This window comes from Lissotriton vulgaris, chromosome 3_1, assembly GCF_964263255.1.
Source record: "Lissotriton vulgaris chromosome 3_1, aLisVul1.2, whole genome shotgun sequence".
Taxonomy (NCBI): Eukaryota; Metazoa; Chordata; class Amphibia; order Caudata; family Salamandridae; genus Lissotriton; species Lissotriton vulgaris.
Window position 1 is genome coordinate 518597754 of NC_141689.1, and position 12356 is coordinate 518610109.

The following is a 12356-nucleotide window of genomic DNA, read 5'->3' on the forward strand; positions in this document are numbered from 1 at the left end:
GAATACTGCTCAATTTAATCCAGTACACAATACCTAAAACGTCAGTGCCTCCCAGAAAAATAACTATAAGAAAACATTCAGGAAAATGCTACCTGAAAGGCATGCTGTATGTATAAGAAAGCCAACAGCTTCAATTTCCCATGGTTCCTTACAGGGCTGTTTCATCAAGAGTGATTTAATTTTTCACATTCGAGCGAGCAGGATCTATGCACATTAAAGTGGTTTTGTCACCCTATTCTGGGAGTTTTTCTCTGAATGTTTGCCAAATTCATTTTCCCCTTAATATTGTGATGCACTTTTGCATTTTTCCTTTGGTGTAGCATCTTAAAGGTGTGGTGTTTTTTGTCCTCAATGTTCCTCAAAATGCCTTCACTTATTGATATTTACAACAAGGGGTGGTGAAGGACAGAGTCTCTGAATTAAGCAGAAAGCTCTCACCCAGTCAAGAGATCAGGGCTAGATCCAACACCGTTTTTTAGCTCACTGCACCATCCCAGTTTCAGAACCTGGCTGTATGCAAATTAGTCTGTTCCTGTCCCAGTGCATGATGGGAACAGGGCAAACCAAACTACAAAAGCCAATTCTTACACTGGGAAGGACATAAGCTCCCGGGGACCGGTTTCTGGCATTACAGCCGTCTTTGGCCCGGTTTGCTTGAATCCTGATGGTGCAATGAGCAAGGGTCTCACATCTGAGAATACCCTTCCACGCTTAGGGTGGACAAAAATATTTACAACAAGGGGTGGTGAAGGACAGAGTCTCTGAATTAAGCAGAAAGCTCTCACCCAGTCAAGAGATCAGGGCTAGATCCAACACCGTTTTTTAGCTCACTGCACCATCCCAGTTTCAGAACCTGGCTGTATGCAAATTAGTCTGTTCCTGTCCCAGTGCATGATGGGAACAGGGCAAACCAAACTACAAAAGCCAATTCTTACACTGGGAAGGACACAAGCTCCCGGGGACCGGTTTCTGGCATTACAGCCGTCTTCGGCCCGGTTTGCTTGAATCCTGATGGTGCAATGAGCAAGGGTCTCACATCTGAGAATACCCTTCCACGCTTAGGGTGGACAAAAATATTTACAACAAGGGGTGGTGAAGGACAGAGTCTCTGAATTAAGCAGAAAGCTCCCACCCAGTCAAGAGATCAGGGCTAGATCCAACACCGTTTTTTAGCTCACTGCACCATCCCAGTTTCAGAACCTGGCTGTATGCAAATTAGTCTGTTCCTGTCCCAGTGCATGATGGGAACAGGGCAAACCAAACTACAAAAGCCAATTCTTACACTGGGAAGGACACAAGCTCCCGGGGACCGGTTTCTGGCATTACAGCCGTCTTCGGCCCGGTTTGCTTGAATCCTGATGGTGCAATGAGCAAGGGTCTCACATCTGAGAATACCCTTCCACGCTTAGGGTGGACAAAAATATTTACAACAAGGGGTGGTGAAGGACAGAGTCTCTGAATTAAGCAGAAAGCTCTCACCCAGTCAAGAGATCAGGGCTAGATCCAACACCGTTTTTTAGCTCACTGCACCATCCCAGTTTCAGAACCTGGCTGTATGCAAATTAGTCTGTTCCTGTCCCAGTGCATGATGGGAACAGGGCAAACCAAACTACAAAAGCCAATTCTTACACTGGGAAGGACACAAGCTCCCGGGGACCGGTTTCTGGCATTACAGCCGTCTTCGGCCCGGTTTGCTTGAATCCTGATGGTGCAATGAGCAAGGGTCTCACATCTGAGAATACCCTTCCACGCTTAGGGTGGACAAAAATATTTACAACAAGGGGTGGTGAAGGACAGAGTCTCTGAATTAAGCAGAAAGCTCTCACCCAGTCAAGAGATCAGGGCTAGATCCAACACCGTTTTTTAGCTCACTGCACCATCCCAGTTTCAGAACCTGGCTGTATGCAAATTAGTCTGTTCCTGTCCCAGTGCATGATGGGAACAGGGCAAACCAAACTACAAAAGCCAATTCTTACACTGGGAAGGACACAAGCTCCCGGGGACCGGTTTCTGGCATTACAGCCGTCTTCGGCCCGGTTTGCTTGAATCCTGATGGTGCAATGAGCAAGGGTCTCACATCTGAGAATACCCTTCCACGCTTAGGGTGGACAAAAATATTTACAACAAGGGGTGGTGAAGGACAGAGTCTCTGAATTAAGCAGAAAGCTCTCACCCAGTCAAGAGATCAGGGCTAGATCCAACACCGTTTTTTAGCTCACTGCACCATCCCAGTTTCAGAACCTGGCTGTATGCAAATTAGTCTGTTCCTGTCCCAGTGCATGATGGGAACAGGGCAAACCAAACTACAAAAGCCAATTCTTACACTGGGAAGGACACAAGCTCCCGGGGACCGGTTTCTGGCATTACAGCCGTCTTCGGCCCGGTTTGCTTGAATCCTGATGGTGCAATGAGCAAGGGTCTCACATCTGAGAATACCCTTCCACGCTTAGGGTGGACAAAAATATTTACAACAAGGGGTGGTGAAGGACAGAGTCTCTGAATTAAGCAGAAAGCTCTCACCCAGTCAAGAGATCAGGGCTAGATCCAACACCGTTTTTTAGCTCACTGCACCATCCCAGTTTCAGAACCTGGCTGTATGCAAATTAGTCTGTTCCTGTCCCAGTGCATGATGGGAACAGGGCAAACCAAACTACAAAAGCCAATTCTTACACTGGGAAGGACACAAGCTCCCGGGGACCGGTTTCTGGCATTACAGCCGTCTTCGGCCCGGTTTGCTGTAATCCTGATGGTGCAATGAGCAAGGGTCTCACATCTGAGAATACCCTTCCACGCTTGGGGTGGACAAAAATATTTACAACACTTATTGATAAGCATCCTTACTGAGATAGAAAGAAAGCAGTCTGACATTCACCACTTCTGTGAAGTAGTCTACCTCCAGCCTTATGTACCACTGAGGACTGAATGTTATTTAAAATTATTGAAACTGACTAGGTGACCTCCACGGTGATCATGCCATTTATTACAAAGGAATCCTATTGAGGCAGGTCCAGGCGATGAAGAGACACCAATCATGACCAATCATGCCATTTCCAACATTCCGGTTTAACATAAACAGTGTTGACATTGAAGACAAAAAAGGTGCTTGGTCACTTGCCAACAATTGAATAGTCACCATCACACCCCTCGAGCAGACTGATGTTAAGACATTTAATGGTGTTACATTGACATTGATTCAAGATACTGTCAGAGAAGCAACTGTATTCCTCATCACCAGTGGACTTTCTTGTGATTGGCATTGCTCTGGATGATCCAATTTGGATGCCTCTCTGACCATTTTCATTTATACGTTTGTTAGAGCATGCGATTACCATAAAGGTGCCCTGACGCTGAGAAGATAAAACCAATTAACCAGATGAGAAAAATAGAGACAAATGTAATGTAATATGTTTTTTTAGAGTTTTCTAGTAGGTTGGAACAGTAGACATAGACCAGAGGTCTGCTGGAAGAGAGTTCTATTGTTCGACTGGGAGTAAAGAAAATGCATGGCCATTGGTACCAGACTAGGATATTCAAGAAATAACTAAAAGCTACAAGGAAGAACATGTGAGAGTGCATTCGGGAATGTACTGAGCATACTCAAGAAGGTACACTGGACAAGTGTAATGCTAAGCCTTGCTGACTAAGCAAAGGGATTTAAAAATAACGCTCTTGGCTACCAGAAACCAGTGGAGAAAGTATTTTTTTTATAAGCGGACATAGAACAGCCAGGAAGACTGAAAATGAGTCGGATGACCGCTTTCTATATAGATACTTTGAAGGCATTGCAAAAGATGAAGAGGAAGTCATTGTAGAGAGTGTTGCAGTACTTCAAACTGGTACATGTGGCTGCTTGGACAATCAAATGTTATTAAAATGGAAGGGGTGAGAGAATATTTGGGTAGAGATAAAGATGAGAAAAAAAGTTGATCGCTCGTTCACTTGGGTGGAAAGAGAAAGATTCTCATCAAAATGTATTCAAGGTTTATTAACGGAAGATGTCAAAGCGGAGGGCCCCTAGTTGGGTAGACAAAAAAAATCAACTGACCAAGCAAGACCTCTCACCATGAGAATTTTTGTCTTACCTGTATTCTGCTGTGGAAATGATTCCCCGTCCGGGAAACAACATTAGGGATGACCTTCTGGAAATTATCTGGTGGCTTGACATTGATTAGAAGCTGAGTGCAGTCTACATAGCACATACAATAAAACATATTGTATTGAATTAGGTGGGCCAAGGGGGTACATGGAAGTTAAAGAGAGTAAGGCTGAAGGAGGCGCCTTGAGGGTCCCTTTGCGAATTGGGTTTTAGCTTTGAATGAAAGGTAGAAGGTGTCCCCCCGGAACTATCTAACTAAGTACAAGCTGATCCTGCCTAGTAACCTACCTAGAGGACCTGACATATTTTGGCGATTTATGAGACTATGTCAAAAGATGCAGAGCAGGAGCAAAAGAACTATTACCCAACAAAAGATGATGAGGGGCTCAAGTGTGAGGATTTAAAATACATATGTTTACTAATACAGTTAAGAGTGAGTGGAAAAAACTCGAAGAGGAGGTATGGAGGAGGGGAAAGCAGCTAAGTGTCCCATAGAAATGGCTGGGCTAGGGAGGGAAGTAAAAAAAAAAAATATTTGTAGATTCCATCGGTTTTATTAAAAAAAAAGTAGTCCAAGTTCAGGGACTGAGGCGGTTTAAAAGTAAAGGTTGCACAACTACAATATGCCAAACCATACTATTTAAAAATACCATTTTAAAAATTAGTTTTGTAGCATTGTCTTCCTTAGAGATACAATTGGCAAAGTAATTGGCCCAAGTGAAGTTCACAAAAAGCCTGTTGGAAAGAGCAGACATAAGAACTACCTTACTGAAGCAATAGTAATCTTTGCACCCGCAATGCTCCGTGTTTTTTGCAGTGAGATTCGGAAGCTTTAAATTCTCAACTATGCCAGGGAACTGAAGGACTGGAGCGATGACCAGCACCTAGAGAAGTAAGGGATCAAAAGTGGTGGATATACTCCAGGGCTATGTACCCCACTGGGGCTCCTGCTGGTCCCACGGCTCGATGGCGTTTAGTCTGGGTGTTCCCCAGACCTATGCTCCTGCGCCCGATCGCACCCAACATTAAAGCGATGTCAAAGTCTAAGTGCTGCATATTCTGCTCTATTGATGTCAAGGCAGGTCAACTGGGCGCAGGCAGCATCTGATAGACTACTAGTCGCAGATTCCTTAACATAGAATTATCCCCAGGCGTGAGACTGGATCCAGAAACTTTTTTGCCCAGCATCCCTGCCCCCCCACGCGCTTCGGGGCAACTGCTGTGTGTGGGTTGCTAGGAGCGGCCACCAGTCCACCCTCGGTTGTGTCTCCGCCGCGCGACAACGAAGACCTGAGCACACTAGATTAGCTGGTGACCTACGGGAAAAGTGCGCGTCAATTAGAGAATGCCGAGACCCATAGCAGAAGAGACCGGACATCACCAGAAGGGCGCACACGTGAGAAGGCCCGACATCTAGATTGGCCCCCACAATCGAGTGCCGGATGCCAACGGCGCAACAACTGGCGATGGTTCGCCTACCCATCACCAATCAGCACCTTAATGTACGTAGCAGCAATGCAGAACAATCAACGACGCAAGGAGGAACAATCACTGAAACACCACATGCTACGTTGGCCACCAAACTTCACTCGGTGATGGCCGCAGTAGAAAAGATAGGATCCTCACTGGACCATACCCGCACATAACTTTTTTTTTTTTTTTTATCCCCGCACATAACTTGAGTCCAAAATCGATAGTCACATCAGACTTTAACCTATGGCGCGCCGATCACCAGAAACTCGGAGACAGTGTGTGTTCACAGGAACAGTCGATTGCGAAACTGAGGCCAATCACTCAGTCACACGGCCGCCTTTCAGGACCTTATAGACAGTATGCTTGACCTGGAAGACAAGGTGGAGGATGCAGGGCGCTCCCGCCACAATAACATCCGCGTGGTGGATCTGCCCGGAAAAGTACGCCGAAAGCTGGATTAGAGAACTACTCCCGGATGGTGCGCTGTCTGCCCACTTAGTAATCGAAAGAACTCACCGAGTCCCTGCACAGAAACCACCACCGGGCCCACGCCCTTTCCTATTCAAAGTCCTCAACTACAGGGACAGAGACTCGATCCTCAGAGAAACCCGCAAGCTGGCAGACCTAACAGTAGACCATAGCCGCATCATGTTCTTCCCAGACTTCACAGCGCAAGTGCAGCGCCGCAGAAGTGCGTACGCGGCGGTGAAGAAACAACTGCGTGAACTAGGCCTCAACTGCTCACTCCTCTTTCCGGCCAAGCTGCGAGTGGTCGCAAGCGGAGCATCTCTCTTCTTCGACTCCCCCTCTGACACCTGGGACTGGTTGGAGGAATCGGGCCTACTGTCTGGACCGAGGCCTCCTGGGTCAGACGAACTAAGGACGTTGGGCAGGAGACGATGTCGACGCGGCAGGCGGAACAGACCCCATATAGGGGCCAGGCGACCTCCAGCTCTTCTAACCTGGAATAGAGACAGGCTGAATGATAAGAGGCGATCCACATGGTATCGCCGTTGGGACCACTAACTCCCAATCCTGATCGCCTTCATAGTCCATTGAGACTCTCAGATACTGGTGATTACGTGTCATCCAAATTGGATGGATCTGAAGAATATCCAATGCCAGAAGTCACCCCGCAAACGGTGGATGGAATTAAATGACTCTTAATTAACACCTGTGACTTGAACACATCAACCGCAAGTATTTACAGCACCAACCCTGTATTGCACTAAGTTTGACACCCTAGTCAGTCACCTATTCCCTACAGGCGGCAATGGCGGCCACACATGCCCTATACATCGCAGCGAGCAGCTCCCACCGCTGCTAGGAAGACACAATGCGCGCACTGCTCACATTACTCTTATCCTCACGGATTGGCACCGGGGATATCCGGTTACACCCTGACACTAAGGGGAAGACCGACACACACTGCACACGTACCACAAGTACTCCCACTAGACGTCACTCGACCATTGATTTTCCTCTATTTTTAGCCCCTAGTTGGGCCTCACAATTTGGACGAACGCCTCTACAACAACATAATTACGTGGAATGTGCGAGGTATACACACGCCAACACGTATAATCTAGTTACGCCTAAATGCGGTGCAGAGCAGTTGTCATTGCGTTCCTCAATAGACGCACATGTCGCAGGCAGAGCTCGGTAGACTGCGAAGTAGATGGAGGGGACACACGCATGGCACAGTTTACTCAGCTCATGCACGGGGTGCATTTGTCTGGATAAGAGCAGGAGTCTCATTTGTGAGTGAACAGACACTGGTTGACCCGAAGGGCAGATATGTATTTGTTAGCGGGAGACTTAACGGTCAGCCGAATCTCCTGGGCTCCGTTTATGCCCCAATATCAACCAGTCGGCCTTCCTAGATAGCCTCACAGGGAAACTTGCCTCATAGGAGGAGACTTTATTCAGTATTAGATGTTGAACTGGATAGATCATTTCTGCCTCTCACGAGGACCACTGCAGCATGGCTCACAGACCGGCTGACATACTGGGCACTAATAGACATAGGGCGTGCCACTAATCCTGATACTCGGATATACTCATATTACTCGGCGGTCCAGAAGTTGCATGTGAGACTAGATAGGCTAGTGGGGTCCTTAGTGTTACTCCCGCTGATACAACATACAGAATACCTAGTCCGCACACACTCGGATCATAACCCCCTACTCCTCAAGTTTAATTGGTAACCTGGGCGCCCACCCACCCTCACCTGGATTCTACAAACCTCGGCTAAGGAACAGCACTTTAGCTCGTCGTTGGGAACAGCTATCCTCTAATATTTTGAATAACCCTGGGCATACTACTACCCTACACTAACGGAGCATGCAAAGTTTGTACTATTACGTACTTTGCAAATTGCACGTAGAACAGTACCAAAACTGTGCTTAATCATGTAGCGTATCAGCTAAATCAACATACTCAGATGCTTTGAAAAAGCAATTTTACATGCTTAAAAGCATATAACCAATTCACGAAAGTGAACTGTTACAATGAAAACATTAGGCAATGAGAGAGCTGATGATTTCGGGGTTCCCCCCTAACCTAGGGGGAGGACCAAGCAGATGCCTTGAACACAAAGAGCATAAACAAAAAGAACATTTTGTTGAACTTTAGTGGTGGTCCCATCCTCTTAGGACCACCACAAGCACAGTTATTGGCAAAACAACAATCCCAACTAAAGGAAAGCATTATGGGACGAGATTAGAAGTGGGCAGTGAATATTATAGTATCCAATATAAAAATATTTCTACAAAGAGCTGCAGTTCTACTAGTCGTTACTAGATGTCCCTCACGAGTCAAATGCAAAACCATTGAAACCCTTTCATTAAGCATTTGCATTTGACTCGTAAGGGACATCTAGTAACCACCAGTTGAACTGCAGCTCTTTGTAGAATTATTTTGATATTGGATACTATGTAATATTCACTGTCCACTGCTAATCTCATCCCATAACGTTTTGCAGGGCCTTTGGTTGGGAATGTTTGTTTGCCAATAACTGTGCTTGGGGTCGTCCTAAGAGGAGGGGACCACCACCAAATCGTCCAATAAGATGTGCTTTTTTGTTTTCAAGGCATCTGTTTGGTAGTCCCCCTAGGTTAGGGAGGATCCCAAAATCATCACCTCTCTCACTGCTTGCTAATTTTTCAGTTTCAGTGAAAGTACTATATGCACTTTATCATATAAAGACAGAGATACTTATTTTATCATAACTGGCACTGCGCAGGATGCCATTTGCAATTATTTTGCAATTTTTTCACAGTGCAGACAAGTACACAGTGTAATCAGCTACGCTTCGCAGAATAAGTGTACTACGTGAAGTTCGAAATATACTACGTGAAGCTTCATGTAGTGCTGCTACGCAAACTACGCCCAGGCCTATTTTTAACTCAACGAGGGCACAACCGGAGACAAGTTAGTGGAGTGGGAGGCCTTCAAGGTCACAATGCGGGGGCACTATCTGGGCACGACCTGGAACATTCGCAAGACTTTAAAACATGACCTCACTAGAATAGAATCACAACTATTACAGTACGAGGCCCAGGGTGAGGAGAGAAGTAGAGACCACCATCGCCTAGAGACATTACACACACAACACGCCGAATTGCTGGAACGCCTCCGCTGCTACAATTATGCAGCGCACACAGCCAGTACACATGCCACTGCTGATTGCGCAGGACGGCTCTTAGCATGGCTCATTAGGCAGGAACATGCCCACGTGCCCATAAGCGCCCTACGGGCCGACACTGGTCTGTTAGTGCACACGCAACATGATATTCACTCAGCTCTGACACACCACTACAAGCTACTATACCAATCCCACAGACTACAGGACCCAGCCGCCCTCTCATCCTTCCTAGACTGGATACAACTGCCTGAGATGTTGCCCGAACACACAGAGCTCCTAGATGCTAGGATATCCTTAGAGGAAATTAGGGAGGCAATCTCATCACTGGCGATGGGCAAGACCCTGGGACCCAATGGCTTCCCGGCCGAATATTACAAGGCGATTCAAGTAACATTGGTGCTGCACCTGCATACCCTCTTTGCAGCCTCAGTAGATGCGGGGCACCTCCCCTCCTCGCTCTGCGACACTGACATGGGCTCGTATAGACCCCTCGCCATCCTCAACTCCGATTACAAAATACTGGCTGAAATTCTAGCGGACAGGCTAGCACAAGCAGTCCCCTCTCTGGTGCACGCAGATCAAAATGGATTTGTACCGTCCCGTAGTACCTCACTTAACCTACGCCTCTTCTAACGAGTGGCAAACTATTCCACATGCGAATGGCCACGGGCGGGCTGCCTTGCGCTTGACCTTGAAAAGGCTTTCGATTCCTTCGAATGGGATTACATGTTTGCGACCCTTGAACGATATCAGTTAGGCCCCACCTTTTTGCAGCTGACCCAGCTGCTCTATACGAACCAGACGATGAGAGTGAGGGTGGTCCCCTATATTTTCGAGGCCATCCCATTGCGACGGGGCACAAGGCAAGGCTGTCCATTGTCCCCTCCCCTCCCCTCTTCGCACTGGCGATGGAGCCAATTGCAGAATCCTTGAGAACCCAACTACAATATGGCATTCCACTAGGCGACTACGTACACACAGTCCCACTGTATGCCGATGACCTGTTGATATATTGCAAGGACGTCAGTCGGATCCCGGAAGACCTGGATTGTGTTCTGGGAGAGTTTGCAACTAGATCAGGTCTAAAAGTTATTGCCGCTAATCCAAGTTGTATGCCTTTGGAGCAAGAGTCTCAGATCAAGGATTTGTTTTAAACGGGGAGCGAGTACAATGGTGCCCAGACACGTTTTGTTATTTAGGCATACCAGTCTATCGGCAACCGCAGGACCTCGTTGTCGGCAACTTAGGCAGGGTTTTAACAGCCATTCGCTCTCAGATATGGTTTTGGAGGACACTCCCCCTGACAGTCACGGGGAGAGTGGCACTGATGAAAATGGTGGCCTTACCAGGGCTCCTGTACTACTTTGCCAATCTGCCTAGTTATGTACTAGCCTCCTTCTTTGCCCAGCTAGAGCGGAGAGCTAGGGACTTCATCTGGGGTCCCAACCGACACAGGGTAGCCATCAGAAAGTTATATTTACCCACAGATCAGGGGTGTCTAGCGGCCCCTTGCTTTGAGCACTACTACCTTTCAGCTCAACTTTAATGGGTCGCCAGATGGTTTGCAGATCAGCAGTGCAGTGACAAGTCATCTACCCGACCGCCGTACACTATGCTGCAGATTCTTATGCTCTTCCATCCTGGAGCGCGTGCACGTCCCCTGGTACCTTTATATTTGAGCATGCCCTACTGGTGCTACCGGCTGAGCTTCTACCTAAAACGGCATGCCACACCCTATGCCCCTGCTCTCCCTTTGGAAGGCACCTCCAGGGGTCCGACGACATGCACAGCCAACGATTTGCACCATTGGTACAAAGCTGGGATACGGACCCTGGGTGATCTCTACCATGAGGGCTCACTGATTCCTTATCCGACTCTAGCAGCAATCGAGGAGCTTCCCGCAGGACAATTTCTCCTACAGTGCTCATGGGTGGCCACCCTTGCAGAGAAATGGGGAGATCTAGCCACTGAACCACAAATGCACCTCACTATCCAAAAGCTGCATGTTATGGGACGAGGCAGACACCTAATACGTTGGTTTGCTGCTTCGCTGCGTCCCCACGCAGCAATTGGCCTAGACCCCCTCAGACACAAGTAGGAACATGACTTAGGACGCCAACTCTCAGATAAAACCTGGTCACAGATACTGGCCAGCCCGACCCGTATCCCATGAAATATGAGGCTCAGACACATACAATACTTTATTACACAACATGCGTACTTAACAACAGCTAATTTTAACAGATATTTCCATCGAGCCGACTCTGCCTGCCCCCGATGCACAGCCCTCGATGCAGACCTTGTGCACATGCTCTGGGGCTCCCCAATCTTAGCACCTACTGGAGGGGAGTGGCAGATGCACTCCATGCCTGTACAGAGAGAAAGTTACCCTTTGAGTGGCAAACATATCTACTACACGTCTTTCGTAGGACACGCAACACTAAGGTCACCTCCCGGTTCCTAGACCACTGCACTTCTCTCATTACGAAAAGATGGAAGGCATCAGATCCCCCACAGGTACAGGCTTGGAGGTGTTGCACCATAGCGTGGGCCAGAGCACAGGGCATAGCAATCAGGCGAGAAGAACTGTTGGGCCACAGGAAAACACCAATAGCTGAAAATTGGGATGCGATCCTACCAACACTGCAACAATCCACTGACCCCCCCCAACTCAGTCCCTGATGGCATCTGGCCAACACAATCAACGCAGTGCACATGACCCACACCCATAGACCGCACTTTCGCAATCGACCATGTGCCAGCAACTAAACGACCCCACCCCAATGCACCTGCGCTTCATAGCCTTATGACCGTGGTACTGCTAAGGGGCTCCTTCGGAGGCACAAATACAGTTATACATGCACTCAAACATGCGTGACCGATCCAACCCTACTCCAAGTTCACTACCCTATATACACAGTCATTGCCTCTTTAACGACTTCACCTATCTATCTGGACTTAATTGACTTTTAAGAATAATGTACTCCACACAATAAGCAAATATATCAGGAATATTGGTTATGGACAGATCTGTATTGTAAACAACCATGTGTTAAAGCATTACGAAAATACCCAATACTGGAACACCTTTGTCGTATTCACATATACTGATGTCTAGTGACGCATAATATCTACTGTCGC

The 12356-nt window shown here is 47.5% G+C and overlaps 1 protein-coding gene across 2 annotated transcripts in view; it reads left to right on the plus strand.

The window, feature by feature from the left end:
* The window catches only part of CERT1 (ceramide transporter 1), an 881084-nt gene that overhangs the window by 763252 nt on the left and 105476 nt on the right, over positions 1-12356 (plus strand). The gene's annotated exons all lie outside the window — the stretch shown is intronic.